Source organism: Lithobates pipiens, unplaced genomic scaffold, assembly GCF_037356315.1.
Source record: "Lithobates pipiens isolate NorthernLeopardFrog02 unplaced genomic scaffold, aLitPip1_a1.2 Scaffold_8, whole genome shotgun sequence".
NCBI lineage: Eukaryota > Metazoa > Chordata > Amphibia > Anura > Ranidae > Lithobates > Lithobates pipiens.
The window spans coordinates 71,532,287-71,549,277 of NW_027507903.1; the positions used below are offsets into that span (position 1 = coordinate 71,532,287).

The 16,991-nt window shown below is 43.0% G+C and overlaps 1 protein-coding gene across 1 annotated transcript in view; it reads left to right on the forward strand.

Moving 5' to 3' along the window:
- Positions 1-16,991, forward strand: part of DMXL2 (Dmx like 2) — a 283,261-nt gene that overhangs the window by 11,370 nt on the left and 254,900 nt on the right. The gene's annotated exons all lie outside the window — the stretch shown is intronic.

Below are 16,991 nucleotides of genomic sequence, written 5' to 3' on the forward strand. Positions count from 1 at the left end.
CACTTTAACAATCTGTCGCTATGGTTAACAGATTCTTAACCACTTCCTGACCGGCTCACACAGATATACAGCGGCAGAATGGCTCTTGGCAGCCACCAAAGAGCGCACGAGCAGAGGCACACAACGCTGCACAGCAGGCGACCCGATGTGTGTGGCCGGCGGCGATCGTATGCACGAGCAGTAACACAGCGTTTGTGTGTGTAATTATACAAATCCCTGTGCGGCCAGTAGAGAGAAGACAGACGTGTAGAAACAGCGATATGTCATCTCCTAGTTAGTCCCACCCCCCCCCCCCCCGTTTAAAATACGCACACAGGGAATGCAGTTAACCCCTTGATCGCACTCTAGTGTTAACCCCTTCCCTGCCAGTGACATTTACTATGTAATCAGTACATATTTATAGCATTGATTACTTTGTAAAGTCAATGGTCCCAAAAATGTGTCAAAAGTGTCCAACTTGTCTGCCATAATGTTACAATACCGCTAAAAATCGCAGATCACTGCCATTACTAGTAAAAAAAAAGCCATATAAATGCCATAAATCTTTTCCATAGTTTGTAGACGCTACAACCGTTGCACAAACCAATCACTATACGCTTTTTTGCGATTTTTCTCTTGATTAAAAATCTGTAGAAGAATACATATCGCCCCAAAATGAGGAAAAATTATTATTTTTGGTTTAAAATGGGATATTTAGTATAGCAAAAAGTAAAAGATATGTATGTTTTTTTCAAAATTGTTGCTCTTCTTTTGTTTATAGCCCAAAAAATAAAAAACCGCAGAGGTGATCCAATACCACCAAAGGAAAGCTCTATTTGTGGGGAAAAAAGGACGTAATTTTGTTTGGGTACAGTGTCGCACGACTGCGCAATTGTTAAATCGATGCAGTGTCGTAGCGCAAAAAATGGCCCAGTCATTGAGAAGCCAAATCTTCTGGGGCTGAAATGGTTAAAGAATTACCGTCAGTCCTCAGATTAGGAAGCAGTTGGTAATTAAAGCGGAGGTCCACCCTAAAGTGGACCTCCGCTCATCGGAACCCTCCCCCCCTCCGGCGCCACAATTGGCACCTTTCAGGGGGGAGGGGGTGCAGATACCTGTACAGTACAGGTATTCTGCACCCACTTCCGGGATAACTCTCTGCGGAAAGGGGCGTATATTACGCACCTTTCCGCAAGTGCCCCGCTGCCTGCTGGGAAACACACAGATCCCAGAGGCAGCGGGGACCGTCCTTATTGCGCAGCGCGATTCGGGCATGCACAGTAGGGAACCGGGAAATGAAGCCGAAAGGCTCCATTTCCTGATTCCCATACCCAAGATGGCGGCGGCAGCACCCTAGAGACGATCGAGAGATCGGCTTCGGGTGCCGACATCGCTGGACAGGTAAGTGTCACTATTTTAAAAGTCAGCAGCTGCAGTATTTATAGCTGCTGGCTTTTAAAAAAAAAAAAAAAAAAAAACGTGGAGTCCCCGGCGGACTCCCGCTTTAAGATCACATCTGATCTGGTGTACAGAGGTACCCCAGTGCCTGTCCTGAGAAGCTTCCATGTGACAGCTTTCCACACAGGGCTGTATTTAGCTGGGAGATTCCCCATATGAATGCTAAATGTAAGGTGATGTCATTACCAAATATGTACAATGCCCAGATTTGGGAAACTGCTTGTCACTGGGTGGATGGAGCCAGAGTGACTAGTTCCCCATCAGTCCACTTTACTTTAGATTCACAGCATATAGTGGCAGATTTGAAAGCTGCTATTGGACTGAATAGCAGCTGTGGATCTGCATACCACCAGTACAAAACTGGTGCACAGCATACCAGCTCATTATGAATTACTTATCTGAGATCGAAGCCCCCGAAGCGATCCTCGTTCCCCTCCTCCGATGCTGCCATCTATCCCGGAATGACTTGCGGGTATCATGGCTCCGGTGCTGTGACTGGCCGGAGCCGGGATGACGTCACTCCCGTGCATGCGCACCGGGACCGGCACTAACGGCATGATCGCCGTTTGAAATGGCACGCTCAGTGCGCCCGCTCCCGATGTCTACGGCGGTGCAGCTAGTTCTGCAAATATCTCCTAAACCTTTTAGGTTTGGGAGATATTTCTTGCACCTACAGGTAAGCCTTAATCTAGGCTTACCTGTAGGTTAAAGTGGTTGTAATGGGTTTACGACCACTTTAAGGCCCACGCTGGAGCCGTCATTCAGCTATAGTGTGGGTAGGAGGTGGTTAAAAAACTCCTATATTTATATAGATGTATTACACACAGAGTGATATATTTCAAGCATTTTTTTTTTTTTTTCATTTTGATGATTATGGCTTACAGCTAGTGAAAATCCAATATTTCAGAAAATGTGTATATTACAGAAGACCAATTAAATAAAAAAGGATGTTTAATACAGAAATGTTGGCTTACTGAAAAGTATGTCTATGTACTATACCAATACTTGGTCCTATTGCATGATCCACTGCATCAATGTGGCGCGGTATGGAGTCAATCGGTCTGTAGCACTGCTGAGGTGTTATGAAAGCCCAGGTTTCTTTGATTGCGGCCTTCAGCTTGTCTGCATTGTTGGGTCTGGTGTTTCTCATCTTTCTCATGACATTACCCAACAGATTCTCTATGGGATTTAGGTCAGGGGAGTTTGCTGGCCAATAATGCACAGTGATACCATGATCATTAAACCAGGTATTGGTACTTTTGGCAGTGTGGGCAGGTGCCAAGTCCTGCTGGAAAATGAAATCAGCATCTCCATAAAGCTGGTCAGCAGAGGGAAGCTTGAAGTGCTCTGGAATTTTCTGGTAGAGAGTTGCGCTGACTTTGGACTTGATAAAACACAGTGGACCCAACACCAGCAGATGACATGGCTCCCAAAAACATTACAGAATGTGGAAATGTTTGCATTACATTTGGGAATCAAGGTCCCAGAGTCTGGAGGAAGAGGGGAGAGGCACAGAATCCAAGTTGCATGAGGTCCAGTGTGAAGTCTCCACAGTCAGTGATGATTTGGGGAACCGTGTCATCTGCTGGTGTTGGTCCACTGTGTTTTATCAGGTCCAGAGCCAGCACTTTCTATTAGGAAATTATAGAGCACTTCATGCTTCTCTCTGCTGACCAGCTTTATAGAGGTGCTGATTTCCTTTTCCAGCAGGACTTGGCACATGTTCACACTGCCAAAAGTACCAATACCTGGTTTAATGATCATGGTATCACTGTGCCTGATTGGCCAGCTAACGTGCCTGACCTAAACCCCATAGAGAATCTGTGGGGTATTGTCAAGAGGAAGATGAGAGACACCAGACCCAACAATGCAGACAAGCTGAAGGCCGTTATGAAAGCAACCTGGGCTTCCATAACACCTCAGCAGTGCCACAGGCTGATGGCCTTTATACCACGCCGTATTAATACATTAATTCATGCAAAAGAAGCCCCGACCAAATATTGAGTGCACACTATACTATACTGTACTGTACATGGACATTTTCAGTGAGCCATCATTTCTGTATTAAAAACTTTTTATTTTATTGGTTTTATGTAATCTCATTTTCTGAGATACTGAATTTTGGGTTTTCACTAGCTGTAAGCCATAATCTTCAAAATTATAAAAAAAGAAATGTTTGAAATATATCACTCTGTGTGTAACACATCTATTTAAAATATGAGTTTCTCTTTTTGAATTGAATTATTGAAATAATACGGACACATTTTGTGCCAGGTCAAGGCCCTTCTGTATAGTGCAGGTGTAACTCTAATCCGAGAGTCTTTGTTGGATCATATATAGCACTGGATAAGGCCCGTTCACATATAGGTTATTTGGGATCATGGGTCAAAATGTATGACGCCCCAAGCACGGCACGATTTTTACGCAATTGTCCCGCAAAACAGTGTGCAACAATCAAGGCAAAACACGTGTGTAGAATTGCGCCTGGCTTAGGGCCAGAATTTGGCTCCTGAGCTTCTTTGGCACCACACACACACACACACACACACACACACACACACACACACGGCAGCCCATTCAGCCTCCTTCTATACACCACATCTGCATGTGAATCACGCTTTTAACCCCTTCCCAAGCAGCCGCCACAGTTGTACTGCGGCAGGTTGGCTCCTCTGGGCGAACTGTCGTAACTGTCTGTTTGCCTTTTGACCACCCCAGTTCTCTCAGGGGAGAGGAAACAGATTGTGTGTTCATAACAAGTATGAATACCTATCTCTCTCTTCCCCTAGTCAGTCTCCCCCCCCCCCCCCCCACATTTAGAACACACACTAGGGAACACAGTTAACACTTGATCACCCCTTAGTGTTAACCCCTTCCCTGCCAGTGACATTTATACAGTAATCAGTGCATTTTTATAGCACTGATCGCTGTATAATTATCAATGGTCCCAAAAATGTGTCAAAAGTGTCCAATTTGTCTGCCACAATATCGCAGTCCCGATAAAAATCGCAGATCACCGCCATTACTAGTAAAAAAAAAAAAAAATTATATATATATACATAATAAAAATGTCATAAATTATCCCCCTTTTTTTTTATTTTACCAAAAATATGTAGAAGAATACATATTGGCCTAAACTGAGGAAAATGTATTTATTTTTTTACATTTGGAATATTTATTATAGCAAAAAGTAAAATATATTGTGTCTTTTTCAAAATTGTTGCTCTTTTGTTTATAGTGCAAAAAATACATTTTGGAAAAAAAATACTTTTTTTGTTTCTATTACAAACCTTTGTAAATAAGTAAGTTTTCTCCTTCACTGATGGGGCAGCACTGATAAGACAGCACTGAGGTGGCACTGATGATGGGGCACTGATATGCAGAACTGATGGGTACACATTGGTGGCATGGATGCCTGCCAATCAGTGATGCCCATTTTGGGCACTGGCATCCATTGTGGGCACTGGCATCCCTGGTGGTCTAGGGTGGCATACCTGGTGGTAACTAGTGTTGGCATCCCTGGTGGTGTCCTTGGCTCTCCAGTGTGGGCATCCTCGTGGGGCTGTGCTGATAATTAATCAGCACAGACCCCCCCCCGTCAGAGGAGCAGCTAATCAGCTCTCCTCTATTCCCCTCTGACAGACGCGAGTGAGGAAAAGCAGATCAACGGCTCTTCCTGTTTACATCGTGATCAGCCGTGATTGGACACAGCTGATTACATGGTAAAGAGTCTCTGTCAGAGGTGTATCAGACTGACACACCACAACAACGATAGCCGCGATGTTCACCCCCCAGGGGCATGCAGCGGTTTGATATCCTGGCGACGTCATATGATGTCAGCATATCGCAACCACTTTGCTGACTTCATATTGCTATATGGCGGGCGGCAAATTGTTAAAGTGGAAGTAAACTCTCCTATCGTTTTCAGCCAAGGAAGCTGCCATCTTTGCTTCTGTTTAACCACTTGCAGACCGGACCATTTTGCTAGTCAAAGACCAGACCACTTTTTGCGATTCGGCACTGCGTCGATTTAACTGACAATTGCGCGGTCGTGCGACGTGGCTCCCAAACAAAATTGACGTCCTTTTTTTCCCACAAATAGAGCTTTCTTTTGGTGGTATTTGATCACCCCTGAGATTTTTATTTTTTGCGCTATAAACAAAAATAGAGCGACAATTTTGAAAAAAACGCATTTTTACTTTTTGTTTTAATAAATATCCCCCAAAAATATATAAAAAACATTTTTTTCCTCAGTTTAGGCCGATACGTATTCTTCTACATATTTTTGGTAAAAAAAATCGCAATAAGCAATTATTGATTGGTTTGCGCAAAAGTTATAGCGTTTACAAAATAGGGATAGTTTTATAGCATTTTTATTAATAATTTTTTATTATTTTTTTTTTTACTAGTAATGGCGGCGATCTGCGATTTTTATTGTGACTGCGACATTGTGAGGGACCCATCGGACATTTTTGACACATTTTTGGGACCATTGTAATTTATACAGTAATCACTGCTATATAAATGCAGTGATTCCTGTGTAAATGACACTGGCAGTGAAAGGGTTAACCAGTGGGTGGCAGTGTAGGGGTTAAGTGTTCCTAGGGGTGTGTTACTAACTGTGGGGGGGTTGGGCTTTCATTTAGTGTACACTGATCTCTGCTCCAATCGCATGGAGCAGAGATCAGCGTCACTAGTTGCTAGGCAGAATGGAGAAATGTTGTTTATACAGCATTTCCTCCATTCGGCCTCTCCGTGAGACGATCGCGGGGATGCCCGCGGCGATCGAGTCCGCGGGTCCCGCGACCGGACTCACGGGGGTCCCGACCAGCGCGGGAGCGCGCCGCCGGCGGCGCGCTCCCGATGGCAGGGCGGCATCGAATATTGGACGTACCTGTACGCCAATATGCCTGCCCGTGCCATTCTGTCGACGTACATCGTCGTGCGCTGGTCGGGAAGTGGTTAATCTTCAACTGCTATGGTGCTGCACATGTGATTCGTTATGACACCAGCCATTGGATGGTTTGATAGTTTGGCTGAGAGCCCAGCCAATGTGCAGTTAACATTTCCGACATGCCTTTTTTTTTTAACTGTTTAAATCCATGGGTTTACGTCCACTTTAAAGTACATCCCAAAACTGAAAATTGAATGTGGTGTTGTGGCTGCATTCTTGTTTGAAGATTCTTTATCTTCACCTGGTAATCCTGCAAATAAACACTTCCTGTCCCTGGCTGGCTGCACCACTCCCCCATGGTTGTCACTCTTTTCATATGGACTGAAAAAACTTCTCCATCTCTTCCTCTCCATTACTTGGGGGGGGGGGGGGGGCAGGGCAGCAGGTGGTTTACAGAAGATAGCTACGAAGATATTTTTCTGCACAGCTCATAGGAAGTGGCCATGATAATGCATTTCTGGCAAAGTCAACAGATATTTTCTGTTTTTACTGAAAATTTTATTAGTATGAGAAAAAAGAAGAAAATTAATGCAGCCACCACATCTAAGCACTGCAAGATGATAGATAGATATATATGTGTGTATATATATATATATATCTATGTGTGTGTGTATATATGTATGTATATGTATTTTTGTTCTCAGGTTTAGCTATCCTTTAGGGCAGGGATCTCCAGACTACAGCCCTCCAGCAGATGCAGAACTACACATCCCATGAGGCATTGTAAAGCTCTGACATTCACAGTCATGACTAGGCATGATAGGAATTGTAGTTCCCGAACAACTGGAGGGCCATAGTTTGAAGACCCCTACTATAGGGGCAGGTATGCCTTGGAGAGGACAAGCTCCCTGAGTCATGTTGTCACACTAGGACAGGAAAAGCCATACACTGATCAAAATGTGTCTGGTCCCTGCTGCACCAGCTAAATATTAAATCATTGTGGGGGCTCCCCCAATCAGCATTAGGTTTATTAGGTTGTGCATTTGGATCCATGCACACTTCTGCCTGCATGTTAAACTTTGATATACGCCTGTGTCTGTGCAGCCGTCTGCCTCCAAGGTGGATGCACAGCACACCCATCTGCCTGCTTCTCTGCATAGAGTTTAATTGTTTGTCTGAATGAGCCCTAAAGTTTTGTTTTTGTTTTTGGAAACCACACCAAACACATTAGTTACCTGTATTAATGTATTTTCCATTTCCTGCTGTGTAAAGACCCTACCTTCATGCCACCAGATACTTCTCAGTGTCGATCTTCTAGTGCTGCAGGGGTTAACAGTGTGAATGACTTGCACCCTCTTCTGTCCCTATACCATTTAAAGAACTCATACTATTATTGTCCCACGATGAAACACAATCTGTGAATGCACAGGGGAGATTCTGTCATTCATCTGCTTCTCCTCCATTCACAGAACACATTGCATTGTGGGATAATAATAGTAAGAGTCCTGTGAATGGCAAAAGGAGCAGCCAAGTGCTTCACACCTGCAGCTCCTGCTCTTAACTCCTACACCATCGGATTATCACTACTCTTGAGAGTATCCAGCCATGTGAAGGGAGTTTTTTTTTTACATGAAGCAGCAGCTTGCATGACATGAGATACACGCCATTACAAGTAATGAATGTGCTTGGAAAGCATCCTCAGAAAAATGACTAACCTTCAGCTTTCGGTAACTTTGTATTCAGGGTAATTTGCACCATGAGCTGCACAATAGGTGTAAGCAATGCTTTTATGGAAAGCATTGGGTACATATGTAGAAAATTACGTAGGCAATCTTTTCAATAGGTATGAACAGCAGTAGAATGTTTTCAGTGTTGGGTTGGCTCCCACCAAGGACAAGGAATATCTTCTTCCAATATTTGCCTGGGTAGCTCCAGATTTCAGTCCTCAATTCAAAAGCAAACTAGCTAGAATCACTGTTCTCCATGTAAATGAGCTTTACTTCACTGTGGTGAATGATTAGATCTAATGGTTTGTGGGTAGCTGCAGGAAAACAGTCGCTGCAATACAAATGAGGAAGAGACACATGGTTCCCTTTTTGATGATGCGTGTTCTTTTGATAATTACATTGTCCCACTGGGTTCAGTAATGTCTGAGTCACTGACTTGGAGCAAGTATGCATATCAGAGTCCTTATGTGCATCAATACCAGGTCATTGACGCAAAGCAAGAGGGTGAATATGACAGCCAAGCAATTAGCATTTGCAGAGTGAAAAGTAGCAATGACATCCACCATGCTGCCCCCCCAGGAAAGTTTTTTTCCTTTAGACAGGAATATTTCACATTATAACTTTTCTCCTAGTGATACTTTTTAAATGAAATTCCAGGTACACAGTACAAGAAGTATCACTACAAGTTTAAAATCCTTGTGGATTCCCTCTAGTGCATGGGGCACCATGTCCTGTTCTGGTCATTACTTTGATAATGGCTGTAAAAGATCAATCTCCTCTCTGCCAGCACTGAGCAGAGAATCAGCCTATGCATATGACCGCTGTGCCCGCTGGCTTTGCCCTGATTCCTGAAGAGTGTGCTTGTATTACCTGCCTGGTGCCCAGGCTCTAGACACGGCAAAACCCAGCATAAATATGAGCAGATTTGAGTGCAAGAGAATCGCTGTACAGAGAACAGGGGCAATGACTAAAGTGCTCTTCTAAGTGCTCTTCTAAAGCTCCTCTATAGGAGGAATGCCCATAAATTGGGCTTCAGCCTGGGGCTTTGCTTATAGGCAGCAGAAATATAGAAACGGATGTCCTCTTAGTACACAATGCTCCTACCAATCAGAATGAGTTGAAGTGCTCCATGCACTAGGTCCCCTGGGGGATTTTATAAGGATTTAAAAATTGTAGTGATACTTTATATATACTATTCCAATACATATGTAAATTGTTTTACCTTCACAAGGATATTTAATTTTTCTTTCTGATACTCACATCCCGCCCCTCTGCACACCTGGCAAGTGAAGCCAATAAATCCTGATTCCGTTTCCTGCACAACTGTCCGGCCCCTTTGTCCTCATTGGAATTGGATCTGTCCAAGAAGTATGTTGTATGGCGGATAAATTAGTTCAATATTGTTCAATTCTATATTTAACGGTTTACCTGGAGTTCTGTTCTAAAATGAGAATAACCTTGGTGTAAAATTATATTACCAATTCAGCCCTGGAAGATTTTCCCCCCCTTCCTGACCAGAGCACTTATTACAATTTGACACTGTGTCGTTTTAACTGACAATTGCGCTATAAACAAAAATTACTGACCATTTTGAAAAAAATAAAATATATATTTTTTTACTTTCTGCTATAATAAATATCCCCAGAAATATATAAAATCACACCGGTCGGCAAGCGGTTAAACCCTAGGGTCTTGTGCACACTTAGTGTTTTCTCAAATTCCAGCTGTCAGGTGGCCTGTAATAGTCTATGACCGGCTGGATGTCTGTAATGTGTCTGAGTGTGTTGTGTTTAGGGTTGTAGGTGTTCAGGGACCTATACCTGAATCAGGCATTCTGCACACTGGGCATACGTCCCTCAATGCATAGAACGCTAAACATGAGTGCCACTCAGTACATCATCCAGCCGCAGTCTATTTCAGCTTGTTATAGATTTTGTCTGGAAACAGTCCTGTGCCTCGTGGGTGCAAGAAATTGCCAGAATATGACACACTGGGGCTAAAGGCCAATGTGAATGTAGCCTAATATTTTATATACAGCAGCTGACATTTTCTTTACTTGTGCACTGCTTCTTCCTCCTTAACATCTTACCTTTCTTCATTGTTGAGCCGATGTAAAGTTTGCTGATCCAGGTTCCTAGTTTTCAGGTGGCTTTGTTGCTTTCCAGGGTCTTGTGGAGCCCCCCTCATGTGTGCAGTCGCAGGAGAGAGACTCTCCATGCTCTGATGCTGTGACACTACCTGCACAGGCAGCCATGGAGTAATATACAGGGCACGTGGTGGGACATGTAGTCTGTAGAGGGGGGTACAAGGGGGCTTTTAATGAGGTGATGAATGTGTACTTCCCGACTGTAAGCAGCGTACAGGAACCCAGAGATGCCCTGCATGTTTGTCAGTCAGTAGACCCAGAGATGTAGTTAATATGGTTATACGCATGACACTACTTTTCCTGTAAAGCCTATTCTGGCTCCACCCCCTCCAAATTCTCCCAGTTTCACTCATTACTTAATGGGCAGTTTCATTAATGAATGAAAGTGACCCATTTGAAATCTATTGCGTTTTGGTCCCTTTTTTTTTTATTTATCCGCACATTATCCATTTCACTAACAATTGTGTGCATTATGTGTGCCCGTGTACGTTTTGATGCATTTCTATTGATTTCAGTAGAAAAGGCAGAAATGCAAGAGTGTGAGTTTAGATGAACAGCAAACGTTGAAATTTGCACCTAAGCTGTCTGTGCTTCTTCATTTGCTGACCGTTTCAATGCACAATTTTTACTGACGGCAAGCTTTTGCTTATGTTTTTTTTTTTTTCTTCAAATACTCACCTATACTTTACATTTTGTAGCATTGGTTCTTTTATTAATTGATGAAATCTGGTAGTCATTGTCATTTGAAATGGAACGAAACTTTTAGTTGCTTCCTCAAAAAATCAAATACAAACCCATGTCTAGAAAGTTTCAGTTCTGCTGTATGCTGATTTGAGTGCATTACTTATCTTTGGTGATTTTCTCTTTCAATATTTTTTATTGAAAAAGTTCAGGTAGTAACAAACAGACCAAGTAAACAATAACCTGTGTACGGGTTGTCAATATGGCAAAGGTATAAGGCCATACATAAGAAACCATAAGTGAAGTAGTTCTAAACAATATCTCAGGTCTCAGCCAGATGTAGAAAATGTGCCGCATGGGGCGGGGGGGTTAATGGTTAGGAAGTGATGGGTAAACCACTATAATTGTACCTGTGAATATTCATGTAAGGCCCTCAGGCTGGGTTCACACTGATACTACACGACAGTCATATGACTGTCATCCTACTTTGCTCTGCGACATCAGTCCTACATTGGTCCTACATACATCCGACTTGAATGAACAGGATACTACTTTGATCCGACTTTGCTAGTACGACTTTTTCTTTGACAAATCAAAACAATCCCAATGTGACATCAATTCCTTTTACAGCTGCTGTAATCACCATGTCTGATGTCACAAGTCGGATAGTTAGGAGAAGGATCCTACTTTGATCTGATCTGACTTCAATGATATTCAATGGGCTGAAGTAGGACCAAAGTCAGACCAAAGTAGTGCAGGATCCTTTCAAAGTCGAACCGACTTGTGTCGGATCAGTTAAGACGGCTTTTATAGGGAACCATTGATTTTCACACGTCATGTGACATGAGCTCCCAATGTCAGAGAGTTTGTTGTGTTAGTGTAAACCCGGCCTAGAGATAACCTGACACAGACAAGATTATGCAACAGGAAAAAGGGAGAAGAAGAAAATCAGAAAGAAGGAAAGAGAGGAAAAAGAAAGAAAAGGGTCAACCCGGGACCGTTACCGAGATATATCTGATCCACGGATTCAATATTTTATCAAATTTCATGATGTTATGGAGTGTATAGGCGAGTTGATCATTAATCATAATCCAATTAAGCTTGCACTTTACATTGACAAGAGGAATTACCGACTGTTTCCAATGCTTAGCAATAATAATTCTTAATAGTAGTAATGTAATAGTAATTCTTGCCGCTAACCATATATACGTGATTAATCTCACTGACTTCTTGGGAACCTCATCAGGTAACTTATGAAAGATAGCTGCCCCTGGGGATCTACAGATATTTACCCCTGTCACCAAATTTATTGAATTAAATATCCAAATCCAAAATCTAGTCGCAAGGGAGCACGGCCATCGGACATGATGCATCTTCCCCACCTGACCACAACTTTGGAAACGAGTGGGTGGCGTGGACGGAAGCATTTTACCCACCTGGGTAGGGACCAAATACCATCGCAGGCATGTTTTGTAATTCGTTTCATTTGGCGTTGTATTATTGGAAACTTTGGATGGAGTATAAGCAATATCTTGCCATTCAGAGATATATGCAGAAACACATCCTTTCAAGAGGCCCCTTGTTTGACAAGATAATTCAAAATTTGTGAATGTAAGAGGCCCAACTAGTAAGTTAAAGCGGAGGTCCACCCTAAAGTGGAGCTTCCGCTCATTGGACCCCCCCCCCCTTCCGGCGCCACAATTGGCACCTTTCAGGGGGGAGGGGGGTGAAGGTACCTGTACAGTACAGGTATCTGCACCCACTTCCGTCATAGATATCTGCAGAATATACGCCCCTTTTACGCAGATATCTACGCCCCTTTCCGAAGGTCCCCCGCTGTCTGCTGGGAAACACACGGATCCCAGAAACAGCGGGGACCATCCTTATTGCGCAGCGCGGCTCGCACATGCGCAGTAGGGAACCGGGAAATGAAGCCGAAAGGCTCCACTTCCAGATTCCCATACCCAAGATGGCGGCGGCAGCACCTGAGAGACGATCTAGAGATCGGCTTTGGGTGCCGACATCGCGGGCGCGCTGGACAGGTAAGTGTCATTATTTTAAAAGTCAGCAGCTGCAGTATTTGTAGCTGCTGGCTTTAAAAAAAAAAAACGACGGACTCCCGCTTTAAGTTTAGATCTAACAAAGGATGCAATTTGATTGTATATAAATATTTTGCTGGGAGTAACTGTTATGCTGTTGTAAGGTGTTGTAAGGTATATAATCAGTCCCCATTGAGATAGTCAATCACCAATCCTTAATAACCCTTTATTTATCCACCACTGAAACAATGAAGGCACCAACACAGATGGGAACCCTGGGTTGCAGAAAATAGGAGCCAACAGTGTATACGGGGATGAAAGGGATTTATGATGACGCACTCTGTCCCAGACACCCAATGGGTGCAATATAGTAGGACATAGAATAGAAGGGCGCAAACGGCTTGGTAGGAGACCATAGCCAATAGGGAGCCTACAGCAAGAGGACCGCGGGAGATTGCCTCAACAGAGACCCACAGTGGTGTAGGTCCCTTTAGCAGTAGTATAGGCAGGTTGGACAATTTGGGCTGCTTGGAAGTAGGCTTGTTAATTAGGAAGGCCAAGCCATCTTTGGTAATTTTTATACAGTCTACCGTATATACTCGAGTATATACGGTATGTGTTTTTTAACAGAAGGATTACAATTTACCTGAAAGTTTTTTTAAGGTAGTTGCCACGTGAATAAATACATTACATTGTTTGCACAGCAGTTCATGCTCTATTCTGACCAATATTGTTTTTAGGTCAGTTCATAGGTTAAGTAAGCGTTACTTTACGAACAGTGCCAAATCTTCAAAGACTTTTATGAAGCTCTGCATTGTGCTCTATGAGTGAAGTTTGCGCTTTGCTTGCTTAGGGCTTTTCTGATGTAATTGGAGGCCCAGTCATAGAATGAATAATGTGCAAGTGTTCTGTGCAGCACCAAGCAGGGAACCCACTGCAGAAATAAGAACTTAAAATGACAACACAGTGTAATGAATAACTATTGTTTGAACTGGATGAACTTGTTTCTTTTTTCAACCAGACTATGTAACATTGTGGAGTTTATCAGGTGATATATTGAGGTTTTCAGATAGGAAAAACATCCACTGTACAAAACTAGATCCCTGAGTTATAATGGAAGCTGTTCTTTTTGGTACTGTACAAGCAGAATGTGGCCTTTTCCGCTCTACAGACCCAAGAACTTATGGACTTTTTTAGTTTTTCTGAACAGTACATCCAAACGCCAATCACAGTTCCAAGTGCCATTTCTTAGACTTTTCCCCCCTGCGGTTCCTGCACACGCACTGCATTTTTAATTTTTTTGAAGCCACGCACGTTTTCACAGAGCAGCGTGTTTTCAGTGCGGGTGGTTGCGGGTGCAGGAGTTGCAGAGATACCCACAACCACACACATAAGGGGGAGCCAAACCTAAGGGAACTTTCTAGAAATGTATTTGTGCCTGAGCAGTACCTGAAAAAAATAACTTTGTCTGAAATTCCTCCTGCAAAATAGCAGTGCACTTCAAAGGCTGTCCTGTGCCTTCATTTTCAAAGTTTTATATCCATCGTATGAGATTCTAAAGCCTAGTGCACACTATTAGATTTTTTTTTTTATTCAACCCAGCAAACTGATAGAGCTCAGGAGAAGATCATGTACTAACAATCTGATGTTTGTACAGTGATCTTTTGGCTGAAAAATGTATGTGTTCAATACACCGGTCAGGGTTCTCAGCCATTGGATAAGAGCGCTGATACCACCTGATATTCGGGCCATGTGTACGTCAAGACCTTGTTATGCCTCTAACTTCTAGCCTCATGAGACTTGGAGTGAGATTGGGAAGTCAATTGGCATCAGCCATCTTAACTTCTGTCTGGAGATGCTAGTCTACATCAAGCCCTACTACAGGTCTGTTAGTGAGTTCTGTTGTACTTTTATTTGGTTTGACTGTTCAGGTCCTAAAGAAAGGGGAGACTTTTTTTTTTGGACGGATCGAGTGCCTTTCACACGGGCTGAATGTCGGACAGTTATTATTGAACCCGCAAAAATGTTGCCCGTGTGTAGGGAGGGGGTTTTACACTTTTTGGCATTAAAGCCGTGTTAAAGTCAGATCAAAGTAGTGCAGGAAACTTTTCAGAAGTCACAGCCTCTTTAGTAGTTCCAATTGGAATGGCTCTCATAGAGAGAGAGAGTGCCTTGAAAAAGTATTACTACCCCATGACATTTTCCACATTTTGTCATGTTGCAACCAAAAACTTAAATGTATTTCTTTGGGGGATTTTATGTGACAGACCAACACAAAGTGGCACATAATTGTGAAGTGGAAGGAAAATGATAAATGGTTTTCAAAGTGTTTTACAAATAAATATATGAAAAGTGTTGTGTGCGTTTGTATTCAGCCCTCCGAGTCAATACTTTGTAGAGTCAATACTTTGTAGAACCTCATATCACTCAAATTACAGCGGTAAGTCTTTTTGGGGATGTCTCTACCAGCTTTGTACATCTAGAGAGTGAAATTCTTCTTTGCAAAATAGCTCAAGCTGTGTCAGAGTGGATGGAGAGCATCTGTGAACAGCAATTTTCAAGTCTTGCCACAGATTCTCAATCGGATTTAGGTCTGGACTTTGACTGGGCCATTCTAACAGATGAATATAATTTGATCTAAACCTTTCCATTGTAGCTCTGGCTGTATGTTTAGGGTCATTGTCCTGCTGGAAGGTGACAGGTTTTCTTCTAAGATTGTATTTGGCTCCATCTATCTTCCCATCAACTCAGTGTTAGATTTCTGCCACACATAGCGTTTTGCTTGTAGGCCAAAAAGTTACATTTTGTTCTCATCTGACTAGATCACCCTCATGTTTGCTATGTCCCTCCCGTGGCTTCCCGCAAACTGCAAATGGGACTTCTTATGGCTTTCTTCTTGCCACTCTTCCATAAAGGCAAGATTTGTGGAGTGCATAATTAACCAAAATAGTGCAGCTTCTCCAGAGTTACCATGGGCCTTTTGGCTGCTTCCCTGATCAATGCTCTCCTTTCCCGGCCTGTCAGTTAAGGTGATCTGCCATGTCTTGGTAGGTTTGCAGTTGCCATACTCCTTTCAATTTTTGGTCACAGCAACTAACATGGAGGGTGACTTCACAAACCTTGTATACAAAATATAAAGCAAACTGAGTTCAGCGCTAAGAACATCCCAAAAATGATATAGAGCAAGTAATATGCAAAACTGTAACATATACAATGCCTTGAATAAGTATTCATACCCCTTGACATTTTCATGTTGCAACCAAAAACGTAAATGTATTTTATGTGACCAACACAAAGTGGTACATAATTGTGAAAGTAAAATGATAAATGGTTTTCATGTTTTTTTTTTTTTTTTTTTTTTTTTTACAAATATCTGAAAAGTTTGTTGTGCATTTGTTTTCTGCCCCTTTAGGCCCCTTTCACACTGATGTTCTGTTCAGGCCCGCCTGTCAGTTTTTCAGGCGGACCTAAATGGATGCTCCATAGAGCTCTATGGAGCGTCGGATGTCAGCGGTGACATGTCCACTGACATCCGACCCGCTCCGATCCGAAAAAGTGTAACGGAGGAAAAAGCTATTTTTCCATCCGTCTGCGGATCGGATCGGGTGACGACGGGCACTGCGGCCCGTCGTCATCCGATCTCCCATAGGGGAGAGCGGCGCTGTGACAGGTCTGTCCCTGCGCAGTGTGCAGAGATGGACCTGTCATCTCCCTGCTCAGCGGGGATCGACGGAGTGATCCCCGCTGAGCAAACGGATATCCACGGGGCGGATCAGAACTGATCCGCCCCGTGTGAAAGGACCCTTACTCTGATACCCCTAATTAAAATCTAGTGGAACCCAATTGCCTTCAGAAGCCACCTAATTAGTAAAAAAGAGTCCATCTGTGAGCAATTTAATCTCAATATAAATACAGCTGTTCTTAAAGGCCAAGGAACACACCACACAGGTCAGGGTTAAAGTTGTGGAGCAGTTTAAGGGCCAGTTCACACCACATGCAGTCAAATGCCTTTTTATTTCTGCTTCAAAAACGCATGGAAAATTGGTTATATGATTTCCAATGGCATA